The 21085-nt window shown below is 51.0% G+C and overlaps 1 protein-coding gene across 3 annotated transcripts in view; it reads right to left on the minus strand.

Moving 5' to 3' along the window:
* Positions 1–11411: 11411 nt before the first annotated feature.
* Positions 11412–21085, minus strand: part of CPSF7 (cleavage and polyadenylation specific factor 7) — a 244853-nt gene continuing 235179 nt past the window's right edge. For all 3 annotated transcript variants that reach the window (XM_069623873.1, XM_069623875.1, XM_069623874.1), the window contains one exon: positions 11412–12418. The gene's annotated coding sequence lies outside the window, so the exon portion shown is untranslated. The remainder of the gene's footprint in view (positions 12419–21085) is intronic.

A 21085-nucleotide genomic window follows, 5' to 3' on the forward strand; every position in this document is an offset into this window, starting at 1 on the left:
TTGTTGGACCATCGTCGCCGGGGGGCCCTCACAGGACTTAGAAGACCGCTCGGACCTCTCTTCTCGCCTGACGGGCTCTTCCCTTCCAGCCAGTTGGCGAGACGGAGGTGACTATCCTTCATGGTCCGCTCCGACATGTTCCCACAAAACGCACATTCCTTCTCCTTGTGCGTCTTGTCCTCATGGAGACAGAGGCATAACGAATGCTTGTCCTCCTCGAAAACATTCTGGAGCTGGCATCTAGGGCAGGTCCTGAACAGCTTCCCGGGCGTCGAGCTTCCTTTCTCCTGGGCCATGTCCAGGGTAGGCCTCGGAACTTCTGGAATCCTTCAAAAACGCAACTTGTCGAAATCTTCACCCTTGAGGGGCGTAGAAAACTCCGAAACGGATCCCTGTTGATCGGACGTAGAATGGTGGAGCTTGAGGTTCTATTTAACCGAAAAATGAGAAAAATCTCCTGAAAAAGCGTGAAAACTCAGCAAAAGCTCGAGAGCTACAGCACGAGGACTCCCAACACTTGAACGTGCGGTAAAAATCTGAGGATGGCTGCCGGAGGGGGTGCTTAGGGAGCGGGCAGTCATTGGCTGGCGGCAGTATGACCCAGAGACCAGTGATTGGTTACTACTAAGAAAGACAGATCAGAAACGAAACTGATAAGGAACAAGTTACTTACCTGTAACTGTTGTTCTCCAGCATGGGCCTGGCATGGATTCACATGCTCATGAATATTCCCCGTCAGGCTGGGAATCCTCGGTAAAGAAAAAACCAGTATCAGTTTCGTTTCTGATCTGTCTTTCGTAGTAACAACCAATCACTGGTCTCTACGTCATACTGACCACAGCCAATGACTGCCCTCTACCTAAGCACCGCCTCTGGCAGCCATCTTCAGATTTGGAAGCACGTGAAGTGGCAGTATGACCAAGTGAAGAGCCGCAGAGGGGTTGGCGGGAGGGTTCGCATGTGAATCCATGCCAGACCCATGCTGGAGAACAACAGTTACAGGTAAGTAACTTGTTCCTTCTCCAGCATGGGGTCTGGCATGGATTCACATGCTCATGAATAAAGAATACATAGCAGTACACACATGCACAACCACGGGAGGTGGCAAAGGCTCAACATTAAGCAGTACATCAAACTCAACATTAAGCATCTTACCTCCTCACCAGGCTCACCTCAGGCGAACAGGTTGCGCAGCACTGCTTGGCCGACCCTGGACTCCTCCCTGGAATCCCGATCGACGCAGTAGAATTGTGAAGGTGTGCGTCGACCTCCACGTAGCAGCCCTGCATATGTCCAGCAGGGGCACACCAGATAGGAACGCCGTGGTAGCTGCGATCGCTCTGGTGGAATGGGCTCTCGGACGGCCAGGCAGCGGTCGGTTTGCCAACCGATGACAGTACATGATACAGCCGGAGAGCCATCTGGAAATGGAAGCCTTCGAGAGAGCCTTCCCCCGATTGACAGGTCCAAAGTTCACAAAGAGTTGTGACGTCTTCCGAAAGCACTTCGTGCGGTCCACGTAGAACTTCAGCGCTCTAGCCACATCCAGCGAGTGCAAAGTCCTCTCAGCCGGCGACAAAGGCGACGGGAAGAACACAGGCAACACCAAGGGTTTGTTGAGATGGAAGTCCGACGGTACCTTGGGCATGAAGGAGGGGTGCGTCCTGAGCACTACACCCTCGTGTCGTGAAAAGTCAAGTACAGGGCCTTGCATGAAAGGGCCTGGATCTCTCCCACCCGTCGTGCGGAGGTGATGGCCACAAGAAACGCTGTTTTCCACGACAGAAACTTCAACGGGGCCGAGTGCAGAGGCTCGAACAGAGGTCCCATGAGCTTGGTCAGCACCACGTTGAGCTCCCACGCCGGGGCTGGAGCCTTCACCGGCGGGAACGATCTGAACAGTCCCTTCATGAACTCCTTCACCAGGCGATGAGACCACAAGGACGTCCGGCCCGTGGTTCTGGTGTATCGGGAGATCGCAGCAAGATGAATCTTGATGGACGCGTGTGCCAGTCCAGCATTGGCCAGCGTCAGCAGGTACGGCAGTACCTGGGGAGCCGTAATCCGTAGAGGGTTAATCTTCTGTGCGTGGCACCAGACAGAGAACCTCTTCCATTTGTGTCCGTAGCATTTAAGAGTCGAGGACGCCCTGGCCTTTGCAAGAACCTCTCTGCAGTCGGCCGGTATGTCGTATCCTCCAAACTCTAGCGCTGCAGGAGCCAGGCCTGCAAGTTCAGCGATTTCGGGTCGTGGTGGAGGATGGCGCCTCCTTCCCTGGAGAGTAGATCCGCGTCCACCGGCAGCTTGATTGGCGGGGACGCTGACAAGTCCAGAAGGTCCGGGAACCATATCTGCCTCGGCCATGCAGGTGCGACGAGGATCATCCTGCACCGTGACCTCTTGAGCTGGTTGACGAGCCGGATTAGCAGAGGCAAAGGAGGGAACGCGTAGAGGAACAGGCCCTCCCAGGGGAACGAGAAAGCATCGCCCATGCTCCTCGCCTGGGGAAACCTGCTGGCGAACCTCCGGCACTTGGAGTTCCTCGCCGTCGCGAACAGGTCGATCTGGCGTGTGCCCCACCGTCGGAAGAGGCGATCCACTAGATCCTGCCGTAGTTCCCACTCGTGGCACGAGCGCAGCTCCCTGCTGAGTGAGTCAGCGATGGTGTTTTTTATCCCTGCCAGATGAAACGGCACCAGAAACATCCTTTGGGCGACGGCCCAATGCCACAGGTCCTGCGCCTCCTTGGACAGCGCTGGGGACCTGGTTCCGCCCTGTTTCCTGATGTAAAACATGGTGGTGGTGTTGTCGGTGAAGATCCTCACCACCTTGCCCTTAAGGGACGGAAGGAAGGACCTGAGGGCCCAGAACACTGCACGGAGCTCCAGGACGTTGATATGGAGGGACTTCTCCGTCGGGAGCCAAAGGCCTCTCGCGTGCAGATTTTCGGTGTGCGCTCCCCACCCTTCCAGGGAGGCATCGGTGGTCACTGTCTCCTGGTGGTCTGGGGTCTGAAAGTCCATGCCCGCCGTCAGATGCGTGCGGTTGCCCCACCACCGGACCGCTCGGCGGAAAATCTCGTCGAGTGTGATCCTCTCCTCGAAGCTGCCCGTCGTTTGGATCCAGCGCGCGTCCAGGAACTCCTGCAACGGGCGCATCCGGAGCCTGCACATGGGAATGAGGTAGATGCAGGAAGACATCATTCCGAGGAGGGACTTGATGGACCTCACCTTGGCCGCGTCGGAAACCAACATCCGCTGTACCTTGCCCAGGATGGACCTGGTCCTTTCCTCTGACGGGGAGGCCAGAAGGGACACTGTCGAGCTTCGCTCCCAGAAACAGTGCGTTTTGCGCGGGTACCAGGTGAGACTTGGCGTAGTTCACGGAGAATCCCAGGTCCGTGAGAAGTTGGACGGTCCTTGCTGTGTGATCCACGGTGAGCTCCCTCGTCTTGGCTCGGATGAGCCAGTCGTCCAGGTAGGGGTAGACGTGGATCCCCTCGCGGCGCAGCACCGGTGCAAGGCACTTGGTGAAAACCCTGGGTGCCGACCGTAGTCCGAAGGGGAGGGCTTTGAACTGGTAGTGACGCCCTTGGACCACAAACCTGAGGAATTTTCGGTGCCCCTTTAGGATGGGAATATGGAAGTAGGCATCCTCCAAATCCAACGACGAAAGGAAGTCTCCTTCCTCCAGCTGACCCAGGACGTGCTGGAGGGTGACCATCCGGAACTTTTGCGCCTTGATGAACTTGTTCAAACGTCGCAGGTCCAGGATGGGGCGCCATCCCCCCGTCTTCTTCTTCACGAGGAAGTATCTCGAGTAAACTCCGGAGCCCCGAAGCCTCTTTGGGACGAGTTCGATGGCACCCTTCCTGAGCATCGCCTTTACCTCCAGGAGAAGTTGAGGGACGTGAAGTTCTTTCCTGGCCACGGGGGGGACGCGCGGACACCTTCTTTGAAACTCGAGCGCGTGGCCCCGGGCCAAGGCGTCCAGCACCCAACTGTCGGTGGAGATGGACTCCCACACGCTGATGAAGCTCGCCAGCCGGCCTCCCACCGGGGTGCTTCGGTGGGGGCCCGACCCCACGGTCGGTTCAATCCTGCTTCGACGAGGCTTTGCCGCCTTGACCTCCTTGGCGACGACGGCGGGGTCCGCCAGACTTGCCTCGTCCTCTGTAGGCCTCCTGAGCCGACGAGCGGGCCGCTTGACGGTAGGTGGAGAAACCGCCGCCGGAACTTTTGGAGGCGCCCTTGCCTCCGCTGCTCCGAAAGGGCGTCCGTCGTTGTTGCAGAACTCCAAGGGCCCGGGCCGTCTCGGTGTCCGCTTTAATGGCCTGAAGGGAATCATCCACTGTTTTCCCAAACAGGTTGTTCCCACCGAAGGGCATGTCCAGGACTCTGGTCTGAACGTCTTGAGGGAAGTCCGTAGCCTTGAGCCATCCACGCCGCCTAAGGCAAACGCCGTTGCCCAACTGGCGGAACCCAGTGTCGGCGATGTCCGTCGCAACGGTAATGGCGTGGTCCGAAGCCACCTCACCTTCCTGCAGGATCTCCAGGACCTCTGCCCTCTTGTCGTCCGGCAAGAAGTCCAGCAGGGGAGCCAGTTTGTACCAGAGCTCCCTGTCGTAGCGGGCCACGATAGCCAAGGCGTTGGCCGCTTTAATCGTCGTCGCCGCAGACGAGATGACTCTGCGTCCCATAGCGTCCAATTTCTTTCCCTCGCCGTCGGGTGGGGAAGTCGATGTGGAGGCCGCACCCCCCCCCCGCTTTTTTCCTGGCCGCCGCGGAGACGACAGAGTCCGGGGTAGGCTGCGCCCGGAGGCACAGGGGGGCCGTGTCCGGGACCCGGTACTTCTTCTCGTACCGGTCTCTTCTAGCTGGCGTCGTGGAAGGGTTCTTGAGGAGGGTGAGGCCCTCATCCCAAATGTCGTCCAATAGAGGCACTGAGAGGACCGTCTTCCTCTTGGCCTCGCGCCGCTGATAAAGGAAACCTTCCTTCTTCTCCTCCTCAGGGCAGAGTTGGAAAAGCTCGGATGCCCTGGTGATCATGGAGTGGAACGATCCAATCTCGTCGGGCGGAGAAGCCCTGGTGGGAGGCGACGACGGTACATCCTCGTCGTATACCTCGTCGTCCGTACCCGTCGCTGCCGCGTCAGTCCCCGTATCATCCCCTCGGGTGGACGGGGAGGAGGGCTGGAAGGGGCGCGACGGCTGAAAAGGAGGCGGAGGGTGGATCCTTCTTTTCTTGGTAGGAGGAACACCAGAAGGTCCCGGTTCTGGGTCCCCCGACGGGAGAGGTTCCGTCGGCAACGGTAGTCTCGTCCTTATCTCTGAGCATAATGGCCGCTGAGTTGTCTCGCAGCGCTGGCAGAGGGGAATCCGACGGGCGATCAGGGGCCCCGTCGGTACCCTCGACAATGTCGTCGTCACCTGCGTCGGGGTCCATCCCAACGGGCCGGTCTTCTTCCACGCCGAGGCCGTGGCTTAAGACTTCGACCAGCTCCTCCTCCGAGGTTGAGGCCGAATCTACGACGACGCCCTGCCCCCCCTTTTTCTTCCCCACGGGGGATTTCACGGGGGTCCTATCGATGGGCACAAAAGAGGACTCCCTCCGAGGTGGCAGGGAGACTGAGCCCCGAGGTCGCCACCACTGGTGTAGCCTCCACAGGCTGAGCCAGGGCCGCCGCGACAGTTTCGATAGAGGGCTTGGCCGGATGGATTAAGGCCTTCACCACCCTAGGTGCGCTCACCGCCTTATCCTTGAGGGGGGGGGGGGGAACTGCCTCGCTCCCCCTCCGCCTTCGAGCTCGACCGGGGCCTTTCCAGGAGCTTCGCCGGGTGCTCGGCCTTCCTCTTACCCGACCCAGAGCGTTGGCTCGTGGTTGATGGTGCCGGGGAGGGAGCGCCGTTCGGCGCTCCCGGTGCCAGCGGACTCGCGGTGCTTGGCCTTATGTTGGACCCCCGTCGCCGGGGCGTCCTCAAAGGTCTTAGAAGACCGCTCGGCTTTCTTCCTCTTCTTCTCGCCGGACGGGCTCTTCCCTTCCAGCCAGTTGGCGAGACGTTGATGGCGGTCCTTCATGGTCCGCTCCGACATGCTGCCGCAACACGCAGTCCTTCTCCACGTGCGTCTTGCCCTCATGTAGGCAGTAAAGACAAAAAGAGTGTTCGTCCTCCTTGAAGACGTTCTGCAGCTGACATCCAGGGCAGACCCTGAACAGCTTTCCGGGCGTCGAGCTCCCTTTCTCCTGGGCCATGACCGGGCCTGAGAAACTTCTGGAGTCCTCCAAAAGCGTAGCTCGACGAAATCTTCACCCTTGAGGGGCGCAGGCGAATCCGACACGGGTCCCCGTTGATCGGATGGAGAATCGGTGGAGCTTGAGGCTCTTCTGACCGAAAAAACGAAGTTTTTGAGAAAAAACATGAAAAAATAGCACTAACGCTCGAGAGCAATAGCACGAGGATCCCAACACATGAACGTGCGGTAAAAATCTGAAGATGGCTGCCAGAGGCGGTGCTTAGGTAGAGGGCAGTCATTGGCTGTGGTCAGTATGACGCAGAGACCAGTGATTGGTTGTTACTACGAAAGACAGATCAGAAACAAAACTGATACTGGTTTTTTCTTTACCGAGGATTCCCAGCCTGACGACGGGGAATATTCATGAGCATGTGAATCCATGCCAGACCCCATGCTGGAGAATGATTGTTTTCTATATAACGAGGATTCCCAGCTTGACGACGGGGAATATTCATGAGCATGTGAATCCATGCCAGACCCCATGCTGGAGAATGACTGTTACCCCTTTGACCAGTAGGCTTGTTTGTGAGCGGACCTAAAGATTTTAGAGTGTCATACTCATCCTTTGGTCGTGCATCTTCCACAGCCTTGCCGTAGAGCACATTAGGTTCTACTGGCATGTTTATTAGAGTGGCTTGTGTTTCTGGCCTAAAGACTGACTGGCAAAGCCATGCATGCCTCTTTATAATAGTCCCTTCTACGACGACTCTTCCGGCATTGTCAGCTGCATCAGTTTGATTTGAGGAGACAGGTCGATACGGCCCTTCCGTCTGTTGCCACTTGAGCCAGTTGCGATTTAAGTGGCTCCGGGCGGATGAAAGTAACAGAAATCTCCTCCCACTTATGGCAGTTAGAACTTGCCAAAAGTGTAGCGTGGTTGGCAATTCTAGTTTGATAGGCCGCGGATGACGCAACCTTTCTGCCCATGGCATATATCCTTTTTGCTTTCCTTATCCGGTGGGGCCTCGGAGGAAGCAAGGTGTGTGCCTGCTCTTTTTCTTGTTGTGGTAACAACCAATTAGTCCAGTTTTAATTGGCCCCATATATAAGGGGTCTGGTGCAGGCCTGAAAAGTTTTTCCACATGCAGGTTAACGGCCCCTTGTGAAGGTGGGTGCTTCTAAGCAAGGCTGTATCCTGCGTTGGACAGATTTCAATAGCGGGATAAACTGACCTGTCTTTTTGTCCCCCAGTATCTGTTCAGCGAAGTCTCCATCTTCCTGAACTTCCTGTGTGTCAATCTGGAAGTGTTTTGCCGCTTTGGCTAAGACTTCATTGAGAAGGGGTTGAGTGTCAACAGGGGAATCGACCACTGGAGTCTCCTGATGGAGAGGGGAATCTATGGAGTACATATTAGCCTCCTGGTCTGCATCTGGGTCCTCATCATCCCCATAATAGAGTTAATCTGTATCCTCTACATTAATTTGAAGGTCAGATGTTTCCACAAAAGAGATAATCTTTGTCTTTGGTTATATTTCGGGGTCATATAGAGCTATAATCGTACTAGAGCGAGAGCTCTTAGAAGGGGGTTAAGAGAGCAAGGCAGAGGCTTGAGAGCCGGAAGGGGCAGGTGGGAGGAGTGGATTGGAAACTTTGAAAATAATCTGGGTTTTTCCTCATAAAAATTAGCCATGGAGGTCATTCTTCGCATAATCCTATCAATGTCTTGTGAAGACCATTCCTTTGAACTTGGAATCACAATAGGTTGAGGGGAAGTACCCATATCCTCATCAGTGGGTGGAGTAATGTTTGGTCTAGAGTCCTTAGGTTTCTCGATGGGCTTGGAAAATATTCCCTTTGAGTTTTTTCATGCAACCCCCTTGCCGTTCGATGGTTGAATGCTGTCGTGTGGAGATCTTGAATGAGATTGCCCAGAGGACCAGGACTCGGTGGACCTTTCACGGGGTGTCGAACGTTGTAGAGTATTAGACTCATCTGTCAAATGTTGACTGGGGTTTATGTGATTGGTGGTGTGCTTTTGTAGCACTGCCGCCGGGTGTAGTCCCCACAACATGGCTGCCGACCTGTCCTACGGGGTCAGAGTTCTGCGCTTGAGTAGCCGAAGCTACTCAGATGCCCTCGTCGTCTGAAAGTGCGGCGTCTCTGCCATTGCTAAAGGCTCCCTCTACCTCCATGGCCTCGAGTTGCCTGGCGTAGTGGGCCCAGCGTTTTGTGGAGTGGTCCAGGCTTGAAGAGCCTGCACGCTTGACAAGAAGTTTTGACATGTTCTCTCGGGAGACACAAATTGCAAACTAAGCGTTTGTCGACCCAGGGGAATTTACGATTACACTTAGGTCAACATTTTAATGGTGTATTTTCCATAATTATGGGTTATGGAAATGGCAGCTGGGCAAACAGTGTAGGAAGGGGAGAATATATATTCTAAAATGGCCTCCCCTCTTTCGCTACTGTCTGGGCCGAGGCCCAGGGCAGCCTCCCAAGGCTGTACGGTCCGTTTGTCTCCGACGGGCAGTTCTTTTTTTCACTCGCGTGGTGTTTCAGCAGTCGATAAAAAGATAGAAAGAAAAACGATTGTAATTGTATAAAGTCAATGGCTTATCGCCGAAAGGAACTCTGCTATACGCGTCTGTCTAGCATGGCGGAAAAAAACAATCTGAGGGACCTAGACGCGTGAGGGATCATGGGTACAGTGGACGTCACACTAGGAATAGTATTACTGGCACGCCCTGTCGACGTCCATTTTCGAGTTTCGAAAACAACTAATACTCTGCAGCTTCCACTAGATGTTAGCCTATGCACAGCATGTGATCTAAGCAGATTCCAAAAGCCTCAGAAAAACTTACTCAAGGTTTCTTGATTAAACAATTTATTAATTTGTCAGTTGAATAAGCCTTCTTTAGAAGGGAGCAATATATATGTAATAAAAATATACATTTCACTAAATCAGTAGATACCCATATTCCTACACCCTGAAGTGACTTAAATAACTAGGACACTGGACATTCATATATCAATGGCACATTTAGAGCAATACTGAGTTTGGTGGTAAAGGTTTGGGAATAAAACAAAGCTTAACAAATATTCTTAACAGGCAAGCACTTTTTAAACCTCCAATGCAAAGCAAATTAACCCTTTCACAGCCCCACAAGTCATCTAATGTGTGACTTGTGTTGAGGGATAGTTAAAGCACACAGTCAGAGGTTAGCAGAATCTTTCAGGGAGTCAGGACAGCCAATGTTAATTGAGCAAAAAGTCTAAGAGAACCGAAGCACTTCTTGTAGCCAAGTAAAAGTCTTCCACAATGTTTCTGAAGTCTGAAGAAAACGAAATCACTGTAGGGCCACAAGCTGGGAGGCTTGTGGGGGGCAAAGCTGCAAGCAACTCCGCAAAAGCAAACAAGACTCGTCTCAACTGAGAGCTAGCCAGGCTACCCAAGAGCGAAGTCCTTATATTTACAGTACCTTTGATTAAAAGAAATTGGTTCCAGCTGGCTTCTGTTCCTGTGTAGGTCTGCAGATCCTTGGTTCATGGGCCTGAGTCATGGGGACAAGAGGACGGACGTCTGGGGACTCCTGCACTATGAATGGAAGGTCGGCAGCAGCTGCAATGGGCAAACATCAAATCAGCAGCACTTTGCTGTTTTAGCTTCTCGCGCCTCTCGTAAATCGCACCACCATGGGTCTCGATAACACTATGGACTTTCCTAGCCTCTGGGGTCCAGCACTCTTGAGGTGGCTAAGGCCTGGTCAGTCCTGCTTCCTGGGAGTCCGGAGGATCTTCCTGGAGCTCGGGTCCGACAAAGACACTCAATGAATTTTGGTGTTCCTCTCCCTGGCAATCTGTTCCCGCAGAAGCAATGGAAGTACAGGCAGCTCCGAGAGGATTTCCAGATGAGCTCGTCTTGGGGTCGATTGGCCCCACTAACCCAAGGGGAGAAGTCGTCCTTTGCAGGGCTTCTCTAGTCTAGATGAATTCGGCGCTTCAGCACAGCAGCAGGGCTTCACCGGGCAAATAAACGGTCCAGACGTTGCAGCAGGCGTCTCTTCCACGTTGTTCTTCGTCCAGTGGTCAACTGCCTTCCAAGCAAACAGCTTTGCCTTTTATGCCAGTTTCTCCTATTCATTTGCAGCCTCGATATCAATCACACTGCAGGGTGAATGTCCTCCAAGGACAGCCAGCTGGCCAATCACCTTTGGGTGCATTCCTATAACCAAGGGGATTACGCACATCGGGCACCTCTGTCCCTTCCTGCACCTGCCAGACATACTGGAGCCAGAGACGGGCTTCACTAGTGAATCCTGCCAAAGACAAAATGAACAAAGGAACCAAACCTGGTTTGGCACGCAGAGTAAATCTTAAGGCCCTTTCCAACAAGAAATGGCAAAAAAAAAAGGACTGGGGTCATTTTGATAAAATGGGCACCCATGGGTGCTTTACTTCAGCTGCAATTGCAGCCTGCAGTAGAAACACAACCGTAGTTAAAAGTAAACCACTGCCAGCAGCCATGAAATTTAGAAAGGGTAACCCAAATGTTACATGAGAAACTAGACAAAGGGGATACTAAGTAACCCCTCCCTCCACCGCACCCCCCCCCTCCACCGCACCCCCCCACACCTTATTGCAAGATAGTGTGTGCTGGTGTAGAGGGTATTTAAACCCTTCCGAAATCTAAGCGACTTCCCTGTGGCACTGCACTGAAGGCGCTGTTTGTCACAATGTAAAGATGATGCCTATGGAGTTTGTCAGACTCCAGAGTTCAAATCATAGAAAAGGAAAAAAAGTTCTCACTCTCTCCAGGTTAGAAATTAAAAGTTCCTAAGTCCAGAAAAAGAGCTGGGGTGTCCAAGGTAGAAGGGAATTAGCACATTTCTGAGAATTCTTCCTAACAACCCACATGTTTGAAGAAAGCCATCATAACATTCCAATTCACAGTGTTACAACTCCAGTAGAACATGGAGAAAGCAAGCAACCTGACAAACTAAGGCAAAGCCTACCACTAATGGTTTTGGACATACAGCCCACAAACAAGAAATTGATTCAATTGACATACCTACTTTTAGTGTCCCTCTGTTCGGATTACAACCAACCATTGTCATGAGGCTCGCTTCATGCGTGATCATCATTCAGCATAAAATGGAATAAATCACACAAAGCAATGTAAAAGATTGACAACATCATCAAGTTTATTACACAATTGTTTTAACCTATGAAGACACAACACAAATCAAGGTATTGAGATCCGCTGCAATGGGAAGTCTTTCTCACTGGACTATGGAGTTTAACTAAAAATTGTGTTGGTACATAAAAAAACAGGAACCATTGAATGAAAGATTTTGTGGTGATATTCCATTACCTGCATGTCATCGAAAATTAAAACCGGGATTTGTGGCCTGCAGTTATTCTGGAGATGGATTAGAAAGTTTGTGTTGGGCTGGGAACAGGAAGAAAGGAACCAATGATAAGGAAATCAAACAGCCTAAAAGGTTGCAAGGAAGAGCCAATTACAGCTTGTACACATAGAAAGACCTACAAATGAAGTGTTCAATTAAGTATGCAAGATGGAGAAGAGATGGCAGTTGGAGGCATTTCCCTTCAGTATCTAAAAAAGGGCCTTGCAACTTCGGTGATCCCAGCTTCAACTATCTTGATGAAGCTGCCACTATATTTACATTCCCCTGTACCTGGAGGAATGGAGGGCCCTGTCTCTCTGCAAAAGTGCAAAGGGACAAGAGCTCAAACCACATACAGGGCAAGGCAGCCACAGTACTCTGGGTATCGGGGACAAACTCTAGCTTCTCATGTTACAGGGGAATTGGCATGCTAGTTTTAATCCTAGCAAGACCACAATTTGACCCTTTAAGCACACAGGAAACTTCCAGGTGGTTGAGAATAAGTGAAAGAACAATGGGTATCAGGCAGTCAATACTGTCACCATGCTGCAGTAGGAGACCCCTTTGCTTCTACAGTTGTGAAAAGAGGTAAACAGCCATTTGCCTTGACTTTGATGGGATGTGCGCACTCAGAGGGTGGGAAAGGAATGCTTTCTGAACAGTGTGGATGCTCACACAGGGCTGGCAGATGACAGCTAAGCCCCACTCAGTCCTTCAGTCTTGTTTACGATGACGAAATGCAAGTCCATAAAAAAAAGTTTATTCAAACGAATCCCTGAAAGAGAAGAAAGCGCATTATCAATTGAATCACCCCAAAAACAAAACTTTAAAAGTAATCCCCTAAACAAAAAACAAAAGAGGTAGCAAGCAAACCAAGGACAAGGTATTCAGTGGACCTTCAGTGTTAACGAATCAAGGAGGTAATATGCATAACATTGTCAAATCCCCAAACCCTTTGAACAATTTTAAAACATTTGTGAAAAGTAAAACAATGAAAAGCGTGAGAACATTGTCTGTGCCAACTTTGAAGTTATCCAGCAAGCCCCATTCTCTTTCTAAAGCTAAGGTCTCCATACAGTTTGATGCTGTGGGAGGATCCCTGAAGACGTGGGTCCTTTTTAGGCTTTTTTGCCCCTAGAAAAGTCATCTTTAGTGCTCCAATTGGGTTGTAAGGTGTGTGGTTTTGATTGTTTGCCAAGTAATTTTGATAAAATTGCCCTACTTAAGTTAACATTCTACCACAATTTAAAAACAGTCCTGAGGAGAGGATGTGTAGCAATGGGACATCGCTATATATTAGGAGGATAACATGATTAAAGTACAGGCCTATCCAATAATAAAGATCGGAGATTCCTGGACCTAATATTACTTTTGCTCCATTGAAAGTAGGTAAATCCCAAATGACAGCATTGGCACCTCTGAGAAAACAAGCTGGGGCAGAGCCACCCAGGCAGCATGGTAGGAGAGTTGTGTATGTGCTCCCAAGCAGGATCCATCACTGGGACAGCAAAGGAATGACCTGAAAGACTGCTTATCCCTGGCTTTTAAAGGGAGTGTAGGTTGGAGGGCTGGTTCCCCTCGTGAGCCACTTGAGTTGCAATGAGGAGCCCATTAGATCGGAAACACTGAGGTGTTTCTCCCAGAACAATGTTCATGTTACAGGATATTTGTACCGTGCACTATCGCCACCGGAGTGGTCCCCCCGTGGCTCTGAAAAGGGGAAGGGGGGTGAGTTAGTGGGAATAAGCTGGAAAAGTGCAAGATAGCAGTGATGTGCTGTTGGCAGCCTCGGCCTGTGGGTCCATTGGCTGGGTTTGGGGTGTTTTACGGTCGGTAGTCGTGTGCTGTTGTGCGAGTATGTGTGATTTGATTTGTTGTTGCAGTGTAGTGAAGTTTGTGCAGATTGTTTTGTTGTAGGCTTGCGGTTGGTTAGAGTTTGAGAGGTGCATGCAGAGGAGTGAAATTGTTAGTAGATTGGTTAGTTGGCATTGGTGTCCTTGCAATTATGTCTAGGTTTGATGTTTGCCATCATTCACTATTCCATCTGGGTGTGGCACTTGCTAATCTTCAATATTCTGTCTAGATGCGAGGCAGGCTAGTGATCACGATTCCATCTAAGTGTGGCACATGCCATCATTCACATATCTATGTAGATGCAACGCAGGCTAAGGTTAAGAATGTCATCCAAGTCTGGCGCATGCCAACATTCACAATCCTATATAGATGTGATGCAGGCAAAAGCTAAGAATTCCACCCAAGTGTGGCACATGCTAACATTTACAATACTATCTAGATGTGATGCATGCTAAGTTAAGAATTCCATCTAAGTGTGACGCATGCTAACATTCACAATCCTATCTAGATGCGACACAGGCTAATCTTCATAGTTCTCTCTAGGTATGGCACTAGTTACCATTAGCAAGTATGTTAGTATGTAATGAGGAACAAGAGGAAAACAATAGGAAACCAAAGGTGCCAAATGTTTGCTAAGAAGGCAGTGCATCCAATTGCTTGCAAGGCTGGTGCCAGCACCCTACAAAAAGCAGCAGCAAGAGGGGAGAATAGTGCAGTGTTTGTAAAAGGCTGAGGTGTACACCGTGCAGTGGGGCCCAGAAGGCCTGTGCAGATGTGGCATTGTGGATGAGAGGGGAAGATACTTTCTCAGGTGTGCCCTGCTCCACTGCAGATAACATGTTCCGATACCTACTAATGTGCAGAAGATGCCCGGCCTTTGAAGACAGATACCCCTAAAGCCTGGTGTGACGCATCAGTAGCGTTTCATTCACCCACTGTTAGGGAGAATTCTCATTTCTGCGCCAATTCCCTTCAACCTTAAAGAGACCCCCAGCTCTTTTGCTGGACTTTAATTTTACCCCTGGAATGAGTAAGCCCTTTTCTTACCCTCCTGTGTTTTGACCCGATTGGATTATCTATTTATTTTGTTTTTGGAGTCTGACAAACTCCATAGTCATCTACTTTTTGTATGGTGGCACAGCACCTTCAGTGCAGTGTCAGAAATCCTTTAGATTTCTCTTAATGTTTAAATACCTTTTCTTGGGTGAACTACTGTTCCCAAGAATAGTAAAGTGAAATTGACTTTACTTACCTTTTTTCTTTGTAGGTCCAGCACACAGCATCTTATGTGGAGTGATGGGGGTTACTTAGAAGCCCCTTTTCCTACCTACTCATGTAACATGTTTTAGGTTACCCTCACTACGTTAAATGGCTGGTGGCAGTGGTTTAATTTTCCTACCATTTTGCTTTTCTACCGCAGGCTGAAGCTTCAGCTGTAGTAAAGCACCCATGGGTGACCATTTTGTAAAAATGGCCCGGGTTGTCTTTTTTCATCATTTTCCATTTGAGGTCTTCCTTGGGCTTTACTCTGCGCGCCAAGCGAGGTTTGAGCCTTTGTTCGTTTTGCCTTCGGCAGGCTTCAGTACCGAACCCTGCCTCTGGAGTCTGGAAAGGCAGGAAGTGAAGGAGGTTCCCCAAACTCCTGTCCTTTGTCTTTAGGAATGCCTGAATGCACCCAGTCCCGATTGGCTGGCTGGCCTTTCAGGACAGCCACCTTGCTGTTTGAGCGGCAGCTAGGCTGTGCATGAATGGGAGAAACCTGCTCAAAAGGCGAGATTTTGGGACTGAAGACACAAGTCGACAACTGGGAAGAACAACCCGAAGAAACCATGAACGAAGCTTGCAGAATCCTCCTGGACCTTTGAATTGCACGGTGAAGCCCCGCTGCTGTGCTGAAAGTCCTTTTTCTAATAGACCAGAAGCTCCAGAAGGGACAACTTCTTTCCTTGGATTAGTGGGACCAACTAACCCTAGACGAACCCCGTTGGACCACCCTTCCAACGGGCTGTACTTCTTTGCTGCTGCAAAAACAGAGTGCCAGGCGTCGAGAAATCCGTAGTCTAGCGCAACGTCTGCAATCCGGCCAGAAGCTCCAGGAGTCACCCCAGGACCCTCCAGAAGCAGGACGACCCAAGCTAGAGTCCCCTGACCAGAGAGCAGCAGTGAAGGAAGGCCAACCGGTGTCCAAGATCCGTGGTGGTGGTTTACCGAGCGCTGAAACAGAAAAATGCTGTTGAAGTCTTAGTTACTTACCTGTAACTGTATTTCTCCAGCATTGGTATCTTTCATAGATTCACATGCTTGAATATTCCCCGTCGTCAGACTGGGAATCCTCGGTGATAAATTAAATAATAACATTTTAATATATATATATACATACATATATATACACAAATACACTGCCACCTAGCAGTGCATGTACATAGCCCATTATGGCCTATGAGCCACTTCATTGTGTAGTCCCTCCACCTCACTTTGGTCCTTTATGGCACCAGCCAATGAGGTGGCAGGGCTTAAGCTCCGCCCCCCCGCAGCCATCTTCAGATTTTGAACCGTAGAGATTACAGTATGATGGATGCCGAGCATAGGAGCAGCCTCTCAGGGGAGGCGGGCGCATGTGAATCTATGAAAGATACCAATGCTGGAGAAATACAGTTACAGATAAGTAACTAAGACTTCTCCAGCATTGGATCTTTCATAGATTCAGATGCTTGAATAGAATACCAAGCAGTTAAAACATGCCACCATTATAAACAGATATGCATAAATACAGAAAACATTTCTGATCAAACCTTTACCATGCAGCAACACAACGGTTACATACTTCGGGAAAGGTGGGAAAGGAGGCTGGTCCTACCTTATACAAAGATGGCGGAGCACTGCCTGTCCAACTGCAGTTTCTTTGTTGGTATCTTCAGTCAGGCAGTAGTGTTTTGCGAAAGTATGCAGAGTGGTCCACGTGGCAGCTCTGCATATGTCTTTCAAGGCCACCCCTGCGTGGAATGCTGTTGACGCCGCCCTTCCTCTGGTGGAGTGCGCAGACGGCGGTCTAGTTAAAGGGTCGCCTTTCAAAAGATGGCAGTGGGTGATACAGGACGATACCCAGCGTGCCAGACTTTGTTTAGATATATGTTGGCCCCTTGGTACGGCCAGAGAAGGAAATGAATAGCCGGTTTGAGGAGCGGAACTCCTTGGTTCTTTGCAAGTAAAACTTCAACACCCTAGAAACGTCTAGAGAGTGTAATGTCCTTTCCGCTTCCGAAGCGTGATTCTGGAAGAAGGTTGGTAAAATAATGCGCTCAGTGAACGACATCTCCGAAAGTACCTTGGGGAGGAACTTCGGGTGAGGCCTTAAGATGACGCGGTCCTTCTGGAACAAGGTAAACGGAGGTTCCGAAGACAAAGCTTGCAGCTCACTGATCCTTCTGGCCGATGTGATGGCTACCAGGACAAGAATTTCATATCGCATCTATGTATGGGCTCGAAGGGAGGTTGCATGAGAGCTGTTAAGACGGTGTTGAGGCTCCAGTCCGGAACTGGTGTAGATGTAGGCGGGTAAGTCCGCAACAGTCCTTTCAGGAAGATCTTAATCGCTGGTAAGGAGAGTAAGGCTTGCGTCTCCGCGGTTACTGTGTAGGCCGCTATGGCTGACAGATGGACCTTGATAGAGGACAGTGAGAGCCCCGATTTTGCCAGGTGCAACAAGTAAGGCAGAATCTGATCAACCGAGGCCGTGAGGGGATCGATCGCAGAGGTCTCGCACCATTTGGAAAACCTGGTCCACTTCCTGGTGTAGGTGAGTCGCGTGGACGGGGCTCTAGCGGCCCTGATATCCCAGCATTCTGATGGTAACTTTAGGTGCATCAGTTTACGCTGCTCAGGAACCACGCTTTGAGAGACAGGCTCCTCGGGTCGTGGTGGAGGACCTTGCGGTTCTGTTGTGTCAGTAGATATTGATGTGACTTGAGACGAATCGGGATTTTGCAGGAGAGATGTCGCAGCGTCGGGTACCAGACTTGCCGTGCCCAATCGGGTGCAATAAGAATCAAGGAACAATCCTGTTCTTTTACCCTGCGAAGTACCCTCGACATGAGGGGAATGGGTGGGAAGGCGTAGAGGAACTTCCCCGACCAATCCACTGAGAACGCGTCTCCCAGCGATTGGTGTTCCGGGTATCTTGAAGCAAAACTCTTGCATTTTTTGTTGTTCCTGGTGGCAAAAAGGTCGATCTGCGGATGGCCCCATAAGGCAAATATCCGTTGGGTTTCTCTTTCGTCCAACTCCCACTCGTGTGACGCTGTGTATTCTCTGCCCGCTAGGACATTGTCCACTCCTAGAAGATGCTCTGCCCTGATCTGTATCCCGTAGCGCAAGGCCCATGCCCATAGCTGTTGGGCTTCTTGCGACAGAATCTGAGACCTCGTGCCTCCCTGCTTGTTTGTATAGTGCATGGAGGTTGTGTTGTCTGTCTGGACTGTAAGAACTTGACCAGCTATAACCGGTAGGAAAGCTTTCAACGCCAACCTTACGGCCCTGAGCTCCAACACGTTGATGTGGAGCTGGGACTCTTGAGCCGACCAAGATCCCTTGGTTTGGAGGTCCGCAAGATGAGCGCCCCAGCCTGATAAGGAAGCGTCCGTCCGCAGCAGGAGGGTCGATGTCGGTGCTTGAAACGGCATTCCCTGCAGAAGATTCCTCGGAGCATTCCACCATCGAAGGGCCTTGTGCAACATCGATGGAATCTGGACAATGTCTTCCCAGCCTCCGAAAGCTTGTTTCCATTGGTGGTCCAGAGCTTCCTGAACCGGCCTCATGCGAAGCCTGCAGTTCGGTATGAGGAATATGCATGAAGACGACATGCCCAATAGGGATTTGTAAGAGCGTACGGATGTTCTCTTTCTGTAGGAAGTTGGAAGTTGAGCGTAGAATCGCTGCTACTCTCTCTGTGGATGGTCTCACCCTGGGAATGCTGGTGTCGAGTTTGGCTCCCAGGAAGAGAGCTACCTTGCTGGGAACGAGGCAGGACTTCGTCTGGTTGATGGAGAAACCTAACTCTTTTAGGAGGTTGACCGTCCTCGACACTGCCGAACGAGCCTTTGCAGCTGAACTTGCCTTTATCAGCCAATCGTCCAGGTATAGAAAAACGTCCATACCTGCTCTCCTGAGACTTGCCGCTACCGGTGCCAGGCATTTCGTGAAAACTCTTGGCGCCGATTTTAGTCCGAACGGGAGCACTTGAAATTGAAAGTGGAGCCCTCCCACTGTGAACCTGAGGAACTGCCTGTGTGCTGGATGGATCGGAATGTGGAAGTATGCATCCTCCAAGTCTAAAGTGGCCAAAAAGTCGTGCTTGTTTAACCAAGGTAGCACCCATTGTAGAGCTACCATCTTGAAAGGTATGCGCTTGATGAACTTGAGAGCCCTCAGGTCCAAGATGGGCCTCCATTGACCGTTTTTCTTTCTGACGAGGAAGAATCTGGAGTAGAAACCTTTTCCCCTCTGAGAATAGGGTACTGGTTCTACTGCTGCCTTCTGGAGCAGTTTTTTCACTTCGGACATGACCTGTCTTAGCATATGCACTCTGCGGGGAGTTGGAGGCAGGGAAGGAGGTTGGTCCAGAAATTCCAAGGTGTGACCCTTTCGGATCACCTGTAACACCCATTTGTCCGATGTAATTGACCGCCAGCGCTGGAAAAACTGGCTCACCCTTCCCCCCACCGGGGCGTGGCGAAGGGGGGGGGGGGAGGGGGGGGAGATTGGTCGTCAGTTCTGCTTGCCTTGCGACTTCCCTTGGGCGGAGCCACGTCTGCCTCTATGGGCGTATCTGTTGGATGACTGATATTTATTGTCTTGGTACGTGCCGCCTTGTGCTTTTTGACCATAGGAGGAACGACTGTATCCCCTGAACTTGGAAGATGAACCTCTAAAGGGATGAAAAGACCGATGGTCCTTACTTTTGTCCTTTAAAGAACTGATGGCTCTGGCTGTGTCAGTGTCTGTCTTGATTGCCTTCAAATGGTCGTCTATCTTTTTCCCAAAGAGATCTTGGCCGTCAAATGGCATGTCTAGTATCTGCGCCTGAACTTCAGGTCTAAAGTTAGTAGCCTTCATCCAGGCCTGCCGCCTGAGCACTGTGCCGTGCGCCATCTGCCTGAAGCCTGATTCTGCCACATCAACTGCTGCGTCGATCATGTGATCCGATGTTGCTTCACCATCCGCGATTATGGATTTTGCCTCCTCCTGGAGCTCCGGTGGTAATTGTTTCGCCAAGTTAGACATGCGGAGCCAAAGCTCGCGATCGAATCTTGGGGTCATGGCCAGTGCATTACCCGCTCTGATTGTAAGTGATGCAGAAGATGATACTTTCCTGCCCATGGCTTCCAATTTACGCCCGTCCTTATCCGGTGGTGCCGACAACGGTGAGGAGGGGTTGGCGAGTTTCTTTCTGGCCACCACTGTAATAACTGAGTCCGGTTTCGTATGACCCCTTAAACAAAGCGGTGCCGAATCCGGAGCTTTATATTTCTTTTCTGGCCTGGACACCAACGCCGGAGTCGATAAGGGCGTAGATAGGATCTTGGATCCGGAATCCCAGATGGTATCGAGGAGGGGAATTGTGGTCACTGTCCTCCTTCGTTTGTCCCTGTGCTCATAGAGCACTGATTGCCTTTCCTCCGAAGAAATCTGAATTTTAAACAGTTCTGCGGCTTTACCTATTATGGTGTGGAAAGAGACAAGATCATCCGGTGGTGAGGCCTTGCCCGGCGAGTCTCTCCTCCTGGGCTTCTCGACGACGTAGTCATCCCAATCACTGGGTGCGTCTGGCTCCTGAGTTATTTCTCCTTCTGGTTCCGAAAATTCACCAAAAGGATCCTCCTGCCAGTCTGATACCGAGATGGTGGACAGTACCATGGTGGGATCTACGTCCGGAGATCGCGGTCTGTGCGATGACTGTGGTGACGGGACTCTTGTAGGTGAAGCACTGTGGGTGCTGCTACTCGGTCTTCGAGCAGGTGATCTCATCCGTTTTTGCGGTCTACTCCTGTAAGGAGAGCAACCCGATGTGCCTGGAATCGGGGATGACTCTCTAGGAATGGGATTAATCGGAATTTGCTTCTCCCTTTGCCGTTTGTAAAATTCTTCTACAATCCTATGCATGGATAATATGAGCACCGGGTCATGAGGATATTCGGATTCTCCCGTGGACGGGTGCCAAGGAGGGCTGTATTGTTTCGGTAAGGGACCGATGGACTCTTCCACCACTTCCGCATCAGAGAATTCTTCCTGAAGAATTATATCCTGAAGTTCTGCCATGTGCCCCAAAGGTGAAAATTGCAGCACCAGAGGTTCAGTTACAATATTCTTCTCAATGATATTGCTTGTAATGACAGGAGCTTCAAGAGTGAGAGGCAGTAATTCCTCTGTAACTGCCGAAATTTGCGGTGCCTCTTATCCTCGTCGCCGACTGAGATTTTCCCGTCGACGAGGGCTTCGCCGCCGACTGAGATTTTCCCGTCGACGAGGGCTTCGTTGACGAATGTGGAGTGTGTTCCATGGACGACTGCGTCATGGATGAATGCTTCGTGGA

Source organism: Ambystoma mexicanum, chromosome 11 (genome assembly GCF_040938575.1).
Source record: "Ambystoma mexicanum isolate Mex_15411 chromosome 11, UKY_AmexF1_1, whole genome shotgun sequence".
Classification (NCBI taxonomy): Eukaryota; Metazoa; Chordata; class Amphibia; order Caudata; family Ambystomatidae; genus Ambystoma; species Ambystoma mexicanum.